The 16,932-nt window shown below is 33.1% G+C and overlaps 1 protein-coding gene across 2 annotated transcripts in view; it reads right to left on the bottom strand.

Annotated features, from left to right (window-relative positions):
- The window catches only part of LOC145256101 (ecdysteroid-regulated 16 kDa protein-like), a 104,116-nt gene extending 96,471 nt beyond the window's left edge, over positions 1–7,645 (bottom strand). The window contains exon 1 of one of the 2 annotated variants that reach the window (XM_080114687.1): positions 7,492–7,645. The gene's annotated coding sequence lies outside the window, so the exon portion shown is untranslated. The remainder of the gene's footprint in view (positions 1–7,491) is intronic. The other variant, XM_080114688.1, reaches the window with a different exon arrangement.
- Between the last annotated feature and the right edge of the window lie 9,287 nt (positions 7,646–16,932).

Below are 16,932 nucleotides of genomic sequence, written 5' to 3'. Positions count from 1 at the left end.
AAGTCGATGATTTTTAGATAAACACTAAACTTGATAGCGTTTTTTAGATAAACATTTAAGGCAATGTTTTTAAGATAAACACTAAACTCGATAGCATTTTTTTAGATAAACATTTAAGTTAATGTTTTTTAGATAGGAACTAAACTCGATAGCATTTTTAGATAAACATTTAAGGCAATGATTTTAAGATAAACACTAAACTTGATAGCGTTTTTTAGATAAACATTTAAGGCAATGTGTTTAAGATAAACACTAAACTCGATAGCATTTTTTAGATAAACATTTAAGTCAATGTTTTTTAGATAAACACTAAACTCGATAACATTTTTAGATAGACATTTAAGGCAATGATTTAAGGATAAATACTAAACTTGATAGCGTTTTTTAGATAAACATTTGAATCAATGTTTTTTAGATAAACACTAAACTCGATAGTATTTTTAGATAGAGATTAAAGGCAATGATTTTAAGATAAACACTAAATTCGATAGCGTTTTTTAGATAAACATTTAAGTCGATGTTTTTTAGATAAACACTAAACTTGATAGCATTTTTTAGATAAACATTTAAGTCAATGTTTTAAGATAAACACTAAACTCGATAGTATTTTAGATAGACATTTAAGTCGATGATTTTTAGATAAACACTAAACTCGATAGCATTTTTTAAATAAACATTTAAATCAATGTTTTTTAAGATAAACACTAAACTCGATAGCATTTTAGATAGACATTTAAGTCGATGATTTTTAGATAAACACTAAACTTGATAGCGTTTTTTAAGATAAACACTAAACTCGATAGCATTTTTTAGATAAACATTTAAGTCAATGTTTTTTAGATAAACACTAAACTCGATAGCATTTTTAGGTAGACATTTAAGGCAATGATTTTAAGATAAACACTAAACTTGATAGCGTTTTTTAGATAAACATTTAAGTCAATGTTTTTTAGATAAACATTTAAGGCAATGTTTTTAAGATAAACACTAAACTCGATAGCATTTTTAGATAGACATTTAAGGCAATGATTTTAAGATAAACACTAAACTTGATAGCGTTTTTTTTTAGGTAGACATTAAAGTCAATGTCATTTTTTTTCAGATACAGATTAAACTTAACATTTTTTAGATAGACGTTAAAGTCAGTTATTTTTCTTTCGGTTAAACACTAAATTCATTAGCATTCTCTTTTTCGATAAACCTTAAAACCAATGCCTTTTTAATTACAGATTTAAACTTTTTTATATCGCACCTTCTTTTTAGATTATCAATAAACTGAATATCATTTTATTTTTATATAGACACTTGTCTCAAAAGCATTTTTTATATAAAATGTCACTATTAGTTTGTTGGTGACAACGATCTGTTACTTTGAAATAAATGAAAAGTAAACCTATTCTACTTTTCTCCTCTTCCCGTCACGTATTTCTTATGACGATAATTTTTTTTTTATTTGGCAATTCACATCTTCTCCAGTATGTTTTGTTTTGTGCAACCTGTCAAAATATGCAGAATTATTCATGGGGGGAAAAATGTCAGAAATTCAAATATTGATGTCAACAGTTTCCAGTTTCAACTTTCATTATAACAAGGCCAAAAACTAAAAACACTTTCTGTGACCTGCTTTCAATATCGACATCCTTCTCTGTATGTTATGGCGTTTAACAAGATCATTAAGATTTTTGGTTTTCTTCCTCTTCAAGACTTAGACACCAGGGTCGGAAAGTGGGATTGAGATGTTAGAGCGCCCCCGGGCACTTGCAAAAAGTGCCTGGCCACCCCTGCGGCATTCCCCGGTAGACAATAAACTAACCCCTTTCTCAAAGAGAAAAGACAACGCCCGGAAGAGTGAACCTCCTAGAACTGCACAGAACTAGCATCACACCGCAATCAACAGGGACCAGATCGTTACAGGAGTGGTCTAATAAGTGGTTTCAGTTAGAAATATGGATGTAAAATAAAATAAAACAATAACACTAAGTGGTTAATTACACGGACTGAAAACCTGGGTGTTTCACGTTCGAATCTACTTCATTCCATAGAAACACTTTCATCAATCCCACACCAGACCTTGTGTCTCCCCCTAGCTGTAAATTTGTATGGACCTTTCTTATGATAAGCTGTAGCGAACTAAGTATTTAGGCATCCGTTCAGCGAACAGTTTGGGAGTAATATAGATTAATAAGGAATAGTAATGATCACATATTCAACCATCGATTTGATATAAAGCAATCATTCTAAGTCATGGTTATCATCGTCTAAAAGAAATTCCTAATTAAGGAAGGAGTTAAAGACAATGAAAAATGAATAGTTTCAGTATTTTAAAATACTTGTTACGTAAGATTTACTGTTTCTCTTTTTTTAAATATTTATAGAGAAATGGTGTTTCATTATTTTTAAAGTGAAATTCACAGTTTTGTTTTTCATCGACTAAGAGGTAAAAGTATTACTTCATATTGTACGATATTTTTTTACATTTCTTTCATGAGGGGGGGGGGAGGTCTTAATTCTTAATTTGCTGACCACTTCAGAAAAAAATACAATTTCAATAATTGACGAGACGAAAATAGCTGGAAAAACTGGAATAAGGCGCATAATTTATATTAAATGTTTCCAATTTACACGTACACGTCATCACAAGTACTGTTTCTGATTTATATCCCATTTTATAACAAAATTTTCCTCAGTTTGAAAAGATCTCTATTTCACGGAAAGACTTCATGATTAATGGTTTCAACATTTTCTAATAATTCTTTTATAAACATTTAATCTTTCTAAATCCTGAACCTAACATGGTGTATGTCTAGAAACGCGGATCCCCTACTTGATTCCAATTGAAATGAATGACTTCGATCTTTAAGAAGCTCTTTGTTTTGGCAACCTTCTAGGTTTGACCTTCTCTCCAGTTCTTAAATGAAGACTTACATCAAATGCGTTGCGGAGGTCGATGGAACAATGGTGGTGAGGGGGCGGGGATCCTAATTTTAAACTTGATTTTTAAATTTGACCGTTAGTATATCATCACCCCTATTTTATTTTAACTGTTTTTATTATACGGGAGGGGAGTGTTCGATTCGATATTACATTGATTGTATGAGTGGTGTAACCTCTTCATCATTCTTCTAAAGAATTACAATTACACTAACTTACGAGACTTTAATTTAGTTATAGTATTATTTTTTATTATTTTTATGAAACATAATAAAAAATTGTTTTTCATATCTTGCTATCTAATTTACATATGTGCCTGTGGTGTGTCTGTAAACACCAGAAAGATGTATGTAAATTTGCTGACAAATACAGTCACCATTCTCTTGATACCCACAGGGGCATTCACACTTTACTGCCAGAATTTTTGGATGCAATAAATGAACATTTTAATCGTGAATTTACTTTCTTCTTGACTCAAGTAATTAGGAAAAATGAGAAAAAAAAAAATCGCCAAAATGTTGAACCATGCATAGACCTGTACTTTGAGCACCAATTAGACTGATACGCCATAAGAATAAGAAATACAGGGTGACCCCCCCCCCCAAAAAAAAACCCCAGAGGACAATCAATTGTTTTTCTGGGCATTTTACAATCAACAGAGAAAAAAAGGCTAAAGACCCTCGCGTTTTGATGTGATGTTTTGAATATAATAAACTAGTTATGACCAAAGTTTCATTTCATTCGGACTAAACGCTGAGAAATGGGGTCTAATTAGAGTTGGGCCCGTTTTTTTGGGGGGGGGGTCACTCTGTATTTCCTAACAAAGTATTTTTTTTTTTTTTTTTTGAAAAGCGACTTGAAAGTACAATTTGGTGGTATATGGCACAAAGAGACGACTAAGACAACTAGAATGGGATGAGGCGAGAGAAAGATGTTTAACGCGTTCAGTTAATTATAGATTACGCCTTATTAATATAGTTAGGATATATTTTCAAACATAACTCAATCCCAAAACTGAGGTATACTTTTCTACATATTTTGTGTTATTAAAGCATGAAAATAGAAGCCTTCGTGAAACAAACATTTAGTTTAATAATATATTGACATGAAACAGACGTGGCATTGAGACACATTTTGTAAGGACTTTTATTTGTTTGTTGTATTTTTTTATCTTAAGCTTAAGAGGACCTTAGAAAAAGTTATAGATGCCTAATGGCTATAGATTTAATTCAATGCGGATCTGAAATATATTAATTTTCAAATGGGATATTCTGTCCATATTATGTCTCCATAAAAGCCTTTAAAATAATCGAGAGAAACTGAAATTTAGGGAACATTTAGTAATTGAAGTCTAATAGATATTGTCAAAAATTTCACAAATAAAAATAGACAGTAACTGATTATTTTTACAAAGGATCTTATCTTCCATCCTCAATTTGTATGAAATTAAATTAAACTAAACTAGCAGCTGTGTCCTAAAATTCATAATGATTGGCTAATTAGTTTAGGAGTGAATCATGTACGTACACACATATATATTGCCCGGGTGTTTGGTGGGGGGGATGAGCAAAAAAAAGTGTTAGTAGGAAGGCAGGCACGAACCCGTACCGTGAAGGAGGAAAAGAGCGTGAAAAAAACGTGAGGTCTTTGCTATTGCGACCACCACACAACCGGAAGTGACGTAGGTTTAAATTAAGGCTAGACAATTGAAAAGAGGGAGTTATTTTCGAAAATATAGGCGAAAAAAGTGACCCGTCTCTGTAGGAAAGTGCCCAGTTGAGGGTGAAGAATGAATGTTTTTAGCCAATTTTTCGGTATTTGTCGTTGATAGGTCGAACTTCAAAACGATACTAGTCTTGTGAAAGGTCGTCGCCTCTGTCGAAAGTATTAGGCAGACATGCAAACATACATACATAGATTTGTATATTTGTAGGTCAAATTTTCAACCGAAACCGATTAAACCGATTAAAAAGCTTGCCCTATCTCTGATTACACTTTATGTAAAATTTCAAATGTTTACACCAGAAACTGTCTGACTAATTTGGTAGAGACCGAAGCGGTCAATTTTTAAAAAACTTTGTACCTCTATTATGACCCCTATTATGACCCCTATTATGACCCCTTAACATTTATTGTTTTGGGCTAAAATCAAGTTAAGTTAGATCCATGTCCAAGGAACCTATATCTAAAATTTCAATTGTTCATACGCAAAATTGGCGGAGGAGTTTGGTAGAGTTCTAAAAGGTCAAATCGTTGAACTTTGACCCCTTAACAGCCAAATTTCTGGCCAAAAACGCATTGCAAAGATTTTTTCCAAATCTCAGTACCCTGTATATCAAATTTCGAGTACCCTGTATATCAAATTTCGAGTCTGTAGACTTAAAATTGGCAGAGTTATTGCGTAGGGAAATGTACACACAGAGACAGACAGACACACACACAGACACTTTCACTTTTATATATATATATATATATATATATATATATATATATAAACTTATCAAACTTCATAAATATATGCATATATATGATATAAATTTCGTTAACATAAAGGTTTTAAGTTGTAGTTCAATAGTCTATGACCAGAGCTCTTAATTTAATATCATGCAAAAATATAACTTAATCCCGAAAGTAAGGTATATTTAAGCATGTATTTTGTATTAATAAAATATAGAGGAGAAAGTATTAGAGAAACAAACGTTGATTAACCCTCTTATATATATATATATATATATATATATATATATATATATATATATATATATATATATATATATATATATATATATATTAATTTATGTTATTATGCGTGTGTTCGTGTGTGTGTGTGTGTGTGTGTGTGTGTGTGTGACTACTTCTTTTAATCACATAAATTAATATACGAAGATATAACTTTATGTGTAAATTTTCAGTATTTACTGTAAAAGTGTTCAATATATATGGCAATTAAGGTACACAGAATGTTCTGCGTTTCATTCTCGTGAGAATTCGCCATAAGCCTGACGAATTCTCTCGAGAATAAAACGCAGAATATTCTGTGTAGCTTAATTGCCATATATATTTCACTAACTGGGTCGTAAATATAGTCCGACAACCGAAACATATGTAACTGAACAGATAAAACGATAATAAAAAATAAAACGTATATATATATATATATATATATATATATAGAGAGAGAGAGAGAGAGAGACAGACAGACAGACAGACAGATAGACAGACAGACTGACAGAGAGAGAGAGAGAGAGAGAGAGAGAGAGAGAGAGAGAGAGATGGGGGTGGATAGATAGATAGATAGATAGATAGATAGATAGATAGATAGATAGATAGATAGATAAGTAAATGGTAAAATGATTAATGGAAAAATTTGTTTAGACACCAAGAACTTAACAATAACAACCAATCAGGGTACAATTGTTTCTGAGACGATAATCAGCACCGTGATTAGACATTACATAGAAACCTTAAATATGCGATGAACACTAAAGTGAGATTGTTAAAATATTATCAATCAAGATTATATGATCTAAAGGGACAAATATAATCTACTCAAAGAAATACTTATAATGGCTATATCAGGCAATTATAAATACTATTTAAATACAAGACTAACACCTAAGTTAAGATATTAAGAGATCATTCAGCAAATCAAAATCTCTTTCTCTACTAATATATAAAAGGAACTTTGTTTATGTGTTTGTGAGTTCGTTCCCTATGTACTCCCAAAACGGCTGGGCCGATTTTTATGAAATTTCAGACGAAGATACTTTATGTGGCTGGCAGTGTTAGGGTTTGTATCGGAATATAACTATCGATAATCGATAATCGAAATAACCTGATGGAAGGAGGAACATGCGTATTGACCAAATTAACACGTTATATAGTCTAACATCACAAGTGCATTTGAGAAGTTATATTGCCACACAAACTGAAAGGCTCGACATAGAAAATTAACAGTCGGTTCCGTGATATGACAGGGGCGTGTTCGAAATGAATGTGTTTTGTTATGAGCACAATTGAAGCACGATACTTGACTTTGCATTTTAAACTTAAAATTTAAGCCGTTATATATATGAAGTCAATTTATAAAATCAACTGTAGGTTCTCTACAGTGCAATGTAAACTACAGTGTATTGTGGACTAATTAATTGCAGGGGGGTATGTGAAGCTTCCTCCCAGTGCACTCCGATAGATCCCCAACTAGAGCAGGCAATATTCGATTTAAAAAAATGGGCAATTTCGACGATTTCAATGACAATAAAAATATGGGAATGTGAAACATTCGTTAATCATCATTAAATCGCGGGCAACGTCGGGTCTCCCTGCTAATTATAGGGTAAAAGTAATAAAATAATATTTTCAGATAAATGGTTGTAAAGGTTATATTAGGCAAGTAGGTATATTATTTAAACAATATTGTTTTACATATCAAGTAACAGAAACAAAGCGGGAATGACAAATGTAATTAAAAAGAAAAGTATTGAAAGAAAATTATATATATATATATATATATATATATATATATATATATATATATATATATATATATATATAGCTTACCTTATTATGGCTTTTTACCTTTCTCCTGTGTACCCACAAATTTTATAATGATTCCAATTGTAAAACTGACAGGTTGTCCTATCTCAAGTGACGTTTTGTCATCTTTACTAAGAGCAATGGTCGTAGTAGTTCTAATTATAACAATAACAATGGCAATAATAATAATAACAATACTACTACTAATGCTAATACTACCACTACTACTACTACTACTACTACTACCAATAATAATAATAACAACAACAACAACAACAACAAGGGGAATAGCCATGGTAGTGGTAGTTGTAGTGTAATATTTTTGGCTGTCACAGCGGTCGTTCCATGAATGTTGCGTGATTTGCCTGATAGATACCGTCACCGTCATTTCTTTGAGAAGAAATCTTATGGAATCTGTTGTAATCATCTATACATTCACATTGTTGTGAAAGGTATGTACGCCTCGTTCCCACTGGGTCTAGTTGAATAATAACTTGTTTTTAATTAGTCGTATACAATGAATTGTTTATAATAAGGATTACGTTTCAGTATAAACATCCTGCCCAAACTGTTGATATGCTGTTAAAAAGACAAACCAAAACTGGGCATTTTGACAAAGATCAAAATGTAGTATATCTCCTGGCAATACACTTTATCTGTTTGTTTGTTTGTTTGTTTGTTTTGTTTGTTTGTTTTGTTTTGTTTTGTTTTTTCAGCCTGTGAAGAAATTTTTTCAGACTGACGCATTTTTATAAATGTTTGTTCCAATCTAGTGTTTTCCTTTGGGGGGGGGGGGATAGATTTACTTACATTAAAAATAGATCTTGTGTCAGATTCTGACTTAATGGGGAAGCAAGTCAACAGGGATAACGAAAAAAAAAAAAAAAAAAAAAAAAAAAAAACAGCCAGACCCTTTGAATATAATTAGATTATATTTGCTGCCAAACTGAAGCAGTTTCTGTAGTCATACACATGTTGGAAATCGGCAGAAGCTCCTATCCCCAAAATACTCCCGTCATCCCCAAAATATTCCCATCATCCCCCAAATATTCCCATCATCCCCAAAAGTAAAATTACTGTTGTTGTAAAAAAAAGAATAATCCTTTACATATGTTGAGCAATTTTTAATCAAACAAAAACAAATATATGCTGAAAAAAATGGTTTAAGCATAAGTTGAAATTCAAGGAATTTCGCATCATTGGTATCTAATGACTACCACTTGGACGACAGAATATTCTTTTCATTGTTTTGACTCTGGAGTATATATCCATTGGTATCTTATATGTTTTTATATAGAGTGATATGATTCGCGGTTGAGTAACTGTGTCCAACTGTGTCGAATATATACTCTAGAGTCAAAACAATGAAAAGAATATTCTATTGTGCTAGCTCTACTAATGAGTACGGATCAAATTCAATGCAAATCTGAAATATTGGAATTTTCAAATGAGATATTTTTTTTACTTGAGTAGAAAAGGATCAGATCCGTTCATGTCACTGAGCATTCGCATAAAAAGATCTTATATTTCTGCCGCCGAATAAACTCACGCGGTATATATATATATATATATATATATATATATATATATATATATATATATATATATATATATATATCATCATTTTGCACTGTTTATAAGTGTTTATTTGTTCATTTTGTACAAGAAATTAGTGTTTCATTGATACCCAACTTGGCTTCAATTGAAATGAATGGCTCCAGTCTTGAGGAACTCCCTGCTTTGACAATCTTCTAGGATTGATCTCTCCAGACCTGAAATGAAGACGTCAAATCTGTTGCTGAGGTCGCTGGGAAAATGATTGGATAATTCTAATGTTCCAGAATATATTTCACTCATGACGCAATTCTCTGCTTGCATAAATGGAAAATATGACTTAAGATGGATTATGTTGCTACATATGAGTAGATGCAGTTCAGAGTCCCTTTCTGCCTGGACAGAACACAAAATCGACTTCGAAATCTAGTGGGTGGTACCGTTTTATCCTTCCTACTACTCCTTTCTCAAATAGGAGATGTTGCGAGTCTTTTTCTAATCCATCATTATTTTCATTGCAAATTTCTATCTTTCAATCTTGATGATAAAAAAATCCGATTAAAGAAGAAATAATTCGGTTTTGACCAAAGTTAACATCCTTATACAGACTAACGTCACAAGTGCATTCGAGAAGTTTTATCACTGCAAAAACAGAAGAACCCGGCGTATAAAATCAACAGTAGGATCTTTAATAAAACAGATGCGCGTTCGAAATATATTTTTCTATTTAGAGCACAACTGAACTATGATACTTGACTTTTGCATTTTAAGCTTAAATTCAAGCTATAATCTATATAAATAATGTTTATAAAAGTAATGCTAGGTTCTCTATAGTGCAATGTAGACTACAATCGATTTGATTGAAAAATCGAAAATTTCACCGATTGTGATGACCATAAAAGTATTCGTTGATTCTCATTAAATCCTGGATAACGTCAGGAATCCCTGCTAGTATATATATATATATATATATATATATATATATATATATATATATATATATATATATATATATATATATATATATATACATGCATTGATATTGAGGATAAAAATTAATAATTGCATGATTATCTTGCATTATGCATTATGAATCAGTTTCGAAAGGAGAAACAAAACAAAATCAAACTCCCTTTGAAACTGATTCATAATTTACCATTATTATTCTTTATCCTCTATATTAATATAGCTCTAAGATATTGAGCTTATTATATATCTACAGTACTATGAGCATTGTTCCTTTAAAGCATCAATACATTAAATTAAACTTTGCTCTTATAGACTTCCAATCTAATTCCTTCTCGCTCTCTCTCTCTCTCTCTCTTTATCTCTCTCTCTCTCTCTATATATATATATATATATATATATATATATATATATATGTGTGTGTGTGTGTTTGTGTGTGCGTGTGTGTGTGTGTGTTTTATTTTTTTATTACCGTTTTATCTGTTTGGTTACATATGTTTCGGATGTTGGACCATGTTTACGATCCAACAGCCTCGTCAGACCTTACAAAAATGGTTGTTAGTATTTAGAAGAAGTGTTTTAGGGGAAATACGAGAAAAAATGGGAGAAGAGATAATAAGGAGGAGGAGGGAGACGGATATCGACAATATTTAAGTTTTGGCGGTTAAAATACATTAGATTGTAGTGTGTGTGGGGGTTGCAGATTCAGGTAGGCGTGGGATGAGATATATGTATGCAGGGAGGGGGAGAGGGAGAGGGAGAGGGAGAGAGGATGGTTTGCAAAACTCAATGATGTTCTGCAAAAACAAAAACATTTTTTCTCTACAAAACAAGCAAACCAAAATCAACATATTTTGGAAATATAAAGAACTTGAAACATAAAAACATTTCACCAAAATGATTGAATTCAGCATTATATAACCCTAAAACGGCTGATATGCTGTAAAACAAAACAACCAAACCAAACACCATGAATGAATATTTAAAGATATAAGGAACTTGAAACATAAAACCTTTTTACTAAATTGACAGGATCCGGTACTGAATAACCCGAAAATAGTTATACCATAAAAAAAGCCTCGAAGAAGTTATAAATATCAATTTTAATTTAGTCACGTTCACCCTTAACAAGGCATATCGATACTTGGACGTAAAGGGCTACTATTTGGAACCATGCCTAGGAAAGATTGACAAGATGTTGATTTACGTTACATTTAAACCTCTACATATCAGTACAGTCAGGGAAACAGGTTGGTTGGTTTTGTTTTACGGCATATCAACACTTTTCAGGTTATTTAATGCTGAATCCAGTGATTTCGAAGAAAATCTTTTTTAATAGAATATATTTGTTTTTTTTCAAGTCGGTTTCTATTTAACCCATAGTTGGGACCCTAACAGGTACTACCACTCTGGGTCAGAGTGGACCTGGGAGCAATGGCAATTTAAGGGTTGCTCCACACTCCCCAAAGCCCTCAAGCTGGGGCCTCACCATCGGATATAGTTTAAGGTCATATCCATAACCGGGAAACAGGTAGCAGGAAGTGAATTCCAAAGTCTAGCTGTTCTAGGGGAAAAAGTATTAGAGTAGAAAGCTTTCTGGCATTTAAGAACCTCAACAGTAAAGGGGGTTGATTGGTCAAATAAAGAATTTCATGGATAAGGACAATCGTGTGTCTATAGAAACAATAAGTGCACAGTTTGATGTCAGTGTGGGAACTGTACAAACAATTATTCGCGAGGTAATTAAAATGCAGAAAATGTACACGAATGCACCAGTCCACAACCCCATCCTTGTCACAGACCAAGATGAACATCAAGAAAATTCCTCGCCCTCCCTATTGTCCAGACCTTGCTCCCTGTGACTTTTGATTATTCCCTAAGCCCAAGGAAAACATTAGAGGCTGTCATTATGAGAAAATTGAGGAGATGAAAGAGGTTGTGACGAAGACCATTAACAGGCTCATACAAGAGGACTTCCGGAAGTTGTTGTAACGGTACAACAAGTGCATTGCAACCGGGGGAGATTACTTTGAAGGGGACTAGATTTTCATGTGTGTACTATAAAAAAAGTGCCCATACGGAAAAATGTTGTAACATTTTTTCCAGGATTAAAGCAGAATTTTATTGCATGTCTTCTAAAGTGTCCTCACGGCCAGATTGCATTTTTAAAACTCACCAGATATGACAATAAGGCTTTAGTAAGGTATATTCCAATTCCTTCTGTAGCTGTCATTTGAATTTGGTCCGTCCTCTTAGAATATGCATAGCAATAACATACTGAATTTTCAAGAGTCTACGACAATTTTAAATGCCCTTACAAAAAAATGTGAAACTTATTGAAAGCAATTTTTACCAAAAAAATCACTAATTAAAAAAAATATATATTATTGAATGTTTTTATGTGTACCTGTGATATGAACAGATTCCATTTTTCTTGTCGCGTTTGCTATGTTTACTTCATAAAAGTTGTTTTGTAATTACTTTGATATTTCTTTGTCTCTACTTTTCGATTAAATCTATAACTGATGCTTTCACATGGGCCATGATGGTATGTTTTAACTTGAAACTTGCTGCCAATTCACTGTGCTGATGATGCGATTCTACACCAATAAAAATATAGTCTCAGAAACGATCGTACACAAAATTATTTTATGTTGAATTCATAGAATGTATGTAAATCAATATCTCATAAAATTATTTGCATCTTATCTATATTATGTGTATGCGCTTGTTTGTATTTATTTATGTGTTGTGTGTTTGTGCGTGTTGTGTGTGCTGTGTGCACTTTTGTGTGTAGTATGTGTGTTTGTGTGTAGTGTCTGTGCTTCTGTGTTTGTGTGTTGTGTGCGATTGTGTGTAGTGTGCGTTTGTGTGTTGTGTGCGCGTTTGTGTGTTGTGTGTGTCTGTGTGTTGTGTATATTTGTGTGTTTTGTGTGTTTGTATGTTCTGTGTGCGTTTGTGTGTTGTGTTGTGTGTGTTGTATGTGATAATATAATCAACAATTATTTCATATACGTAGTTTAGATTGTTCTTATGATAATCAAATTCCGAAGAAAAATGAAGCTAATTATTCAAACTTTTAAATATTTAAATTTTTGTAATATAAATAAAATATCACATCAGAGATAGATCCTGTCGTGGCTTGATGTCAGTTTCGAAACAAAAAATCCTACGCATCTCTACGAGACTTCAAAATATACTTGAACAAATGCAAGCAGTAACACAAAAATAGCACTTTGATGTAAGATTAATTTAATATCTTACAGAGGTATTTAGTTAATTTTTGGTAGAAGATTAAATAATTTCGGGCATTCTTGTAGCTTGTTTCCAGGTTACTTACAGAATTGTATTCTGGTGAGATTCTACGTTTGGAAAAAGTTGTTTCATTTTATGACTTAAAATAAGCATTGTCTTGAAACAGCTGTAGACAACTCTAGTAACTTTGTGTATATTCCTTATAAGGAATATGATTTGAAAATAATTAACCAGGGATTAAACTCACAGACTCTAAATAGAATTTATTATGTAAAATATCTTAACCAATCACTGTGAACATAGAAAATTCATAAAGATAAAAATAAACTTTGGACATGATTCGAAGAAATCACCTTTACTTAGCGTTCTTTTTATTAGTTTGGTTGCCAAATGAAAACCATACACCATCAATGCGAAACTTCATTCGAATGTCCAGGAAAATAACACCAAAAAAGCAATGGCTAAATGTGAATGACACATGTCAAAAATGATTTAAATATAACAGAAACTTAGACTCGAATGTTCAGGAAATCGTGGCTTGAATCGAGAGACTCACTGCATAAACTCTTAAAAATCGATACAAAATTTAACTAAAATAAACGAGAAAATATCAAAATTATATATTTTTTTCTCTTGGCAGGTTTTTACCGAAGTACTTGACTGTAGTTCGTTTCTTATGATTTTTGTTTTATTTCTTTGTGGAATGTGAAACTTTTTTTTACATGGAGGTCACCACTTATCAAGGCCCGGAAGCCACTCGGGGATAAGAGTTATTGCGTGTACAGTAATCAATGGGATAGTATCGTAGTAATCGTTAGTATTGGGGATTTGATAAGGTGTCATTACTTAAGGGGGCGGTTCATCAGGAATTTGTTTATGTTGGACTTGAAGAGATCCAAGTTGTAGTCAGGTGGGAAACAGGCAAACGGAAGAGGGATACACAGGCGTGCACTTCTAAGAAAGAAACTTTGTTCATGGAATCTACGTTTTGGTTTTGCACTGATAAAGAGTGGGGAAAATTATTGACAGTGGTTTCAGCTAAACGGGTGTTTATTGTGAAAGATTGGTGAGAGGGACCAGAAATTGGAGCTCAGACGAGCACTTGCCATGGAAATAACGATAAAACAAAGATAGGCTCGCAACGTCTCTTTTGTAGGAGAGAGGTTGCAGGGAAGAGAAAGGGGCATCTCCCACTAAGCCACGAAGTCTATTTTGTACTGTCAAGGCAGGATAGGCTGTTTGTAGCAGCTCCTGTCCAGATGAGGCAGCAGTACTCCATCCTTGGACGTACTTGGCTTTTATATAGATAAAGACTTGCATCACTAGTGAGATATCTTCTGGAGCGGTAGAAGGATCCCATCATTTTCCCAGCGACCTTGGAAACAGACTTGATGTACGTATTCCATTTCAGATCAGAAGTAAAGGTCAAACCCAGAAGCTTGTGAAAACCTGGAGCCTCCCCTTGAAGAAAGCCATTCATTTCAGTTGATGCCAGATGAGGATCAGCGCGTTGATGATGTAAAGATAGGAGCTTGGTTTTAGATGCATTAAAAGTAACCAGCCACCTCTTCCCCCACTGTACCACGCCCTCAAGATCGGAGGAGAGAGAATCAGAGATAATTTATCATTTACAGCCTTTGATGTGTTGCCATAGATGGTCGTGTCATCAGCATAGATGTCAACGAATGTTTTAAGTATGTGTTTTGGGAGTTCATTGATGTAGATCAGGGAGAGAGTTGGGCCCAGAATGGACCCCTGATGGACTCTAGCATTAATACTGTGGGCCTCTGATTTCTGCTCATCAACCACTACTCTTATGAGCCTATCAGAGAGAAATGATTTAATAATTGAGAAAACATTTCCAGTTATACCGTAGCTGGAAATCTTGTGAAGTAAACCCTTATGCCATACCTTTTGGACACCGTTGATGATTTGTGTTTTTGTTGTGAACTTTCGAAAACTTTCTTCTGGAATCGCATTTTTTTAAATATAATCCATTGTATTACTTAAAATAAACGCTGTCTTGAAACAGCTGTAAAAGCTATAATAGATTTTCTGTGCTCTTTGCTTGCAATTTGGCTTTACAATTATCTATATCGAAAAAAAATATACACACAGATTTCCAAAAGATTATTGACTGCGTAAAAGTTAACTGGAAAAGGGCTGAAGAGTCAACAGCCGGAAAGATAACATAGCATTTTAGAAATACTACGCCAATAATGTACATTCAAGCTAGACGCTTAGTTATTAAAATGCTATAAAAAAATCCCAACTTAACGAATCGATCGGTAACTTCTGCTCTCGGCATGCAAAAGCTTGTCTAAAGTGATTCTAATATCATAAGACGTTTTAGTGCATGTCATTGAAAAGATTTGACCTCAAACACGATGACCTAATGAACAAAGAACAAGAGGGTGATAGGAAAGGCAGTCAAACGTGTGATTCTATTTCGAGTCGTCGATGCGTTAAAATGCGTGCTATTCAGGTTAGCTTAGAAAACTTAATAATTCAACCTAATACTACCAGTTTCGTCGTTTCAAATTTGTGGTTAAATCCAGTTTTAATATACAGGCCAATCCAAAGTCTTGCTATAAAACGTAAGTAGACGTTTGTTTACTTATGTAACGTTGCGAGGACAGGACACGTATTTGAACCTGGATCATCTGTACACGGATTCAAAGTCGAAATAAAAACAACAAAAGAACAAAGAATTATTTCGACTCTCGGAATCAGCCAAACGAACAATAATACTTAAGTCCATTGTGTTTAGGACTAGCGGGGGTGGGGGTCATTGCCGGATCGTAGAATACACTGAAATATATTTTGATTCATGCAGATTTCGTATTTATTATTACATAGTCAAACTCTATTGAATATTATATTGTACCTAATATATAGTAGTGATTTTAAAAGTTTTTTTTTAATGACTTCAGTGTCATCAGCTAGAATCAAAATCAAAATATTTTGCGTTCTATCCGCGCCTCCTATCGATATAACTATCGGAATAAAGACTTAATATTAAACGACTTAAAGAAATGAATTTAATTTAGTCATGCGAAAAAAGGATGAAAAAAATTGTCGGCAAATTGAAATGAACAGTTTGCATTTCAATTTGCCGATATATGTCTGCACGCGTTATTCATCCTTTTAAACAACGATTATACTTGTTATAAGCCATCTTTGAAGTATGATTACCATTTCCTGTTAATTTCAGTGTTATGTAACCAGTAGTTTAAAAGTTTATCGGTTAAATATTTACCTACAGACAGACATGTACACATACATCTACTGCTTTATGTATATAGATTATATCATTTAAATAGTATACAAGAAAATTCGAAAATATCGCTATTAAATGTAGACATACATGTATCTATTTATTTTAAAAGTCGTTTATTTAAATTCTATGCAGAATGGTCCAAAATTCCTCATATAATGTAGATAACGTAAAAATTGGTTTAAGGATATAGAAAACGATCACGTCTTTGGAAATGTACCAAGACCCACGCTAGCGAGTATCCGGACAGACACCAAAATGGCTGTATGCAAAGCTGTCATGCTCCCGACACTTCTCTATGCCTCTTAAAGTACTGGAGAAGTTCCAACAACGCTGCCTGCGGAGCATTTTGAACATCTCCTGGGCGGACTATCGCACCAACCTCAGTATCTTTCGGGAGGCTAACACCATCA

The sequence above is a fragment of the Euprymna scolopes genome, chromosome 32, assembly GCF_053919585.1.
Source record: "Euprymna scolopes isolate OS-2025 chromosome 32, ASM5391958v1, whole genome shotgun sequence".
NCBI classification, from domain to species: domain Eukaryota; kingdom Metazoa; phylum Mollusca; class Cephalopoda; order Sepiida; family Sepiolidae; genus Euprymna; species Euprymna scolopes.
The sequence above is the reverse complement of the archived record's forward strand: the minus strand, read 5'-3'. Positions and strand labels throughout refer to the sequence as shown.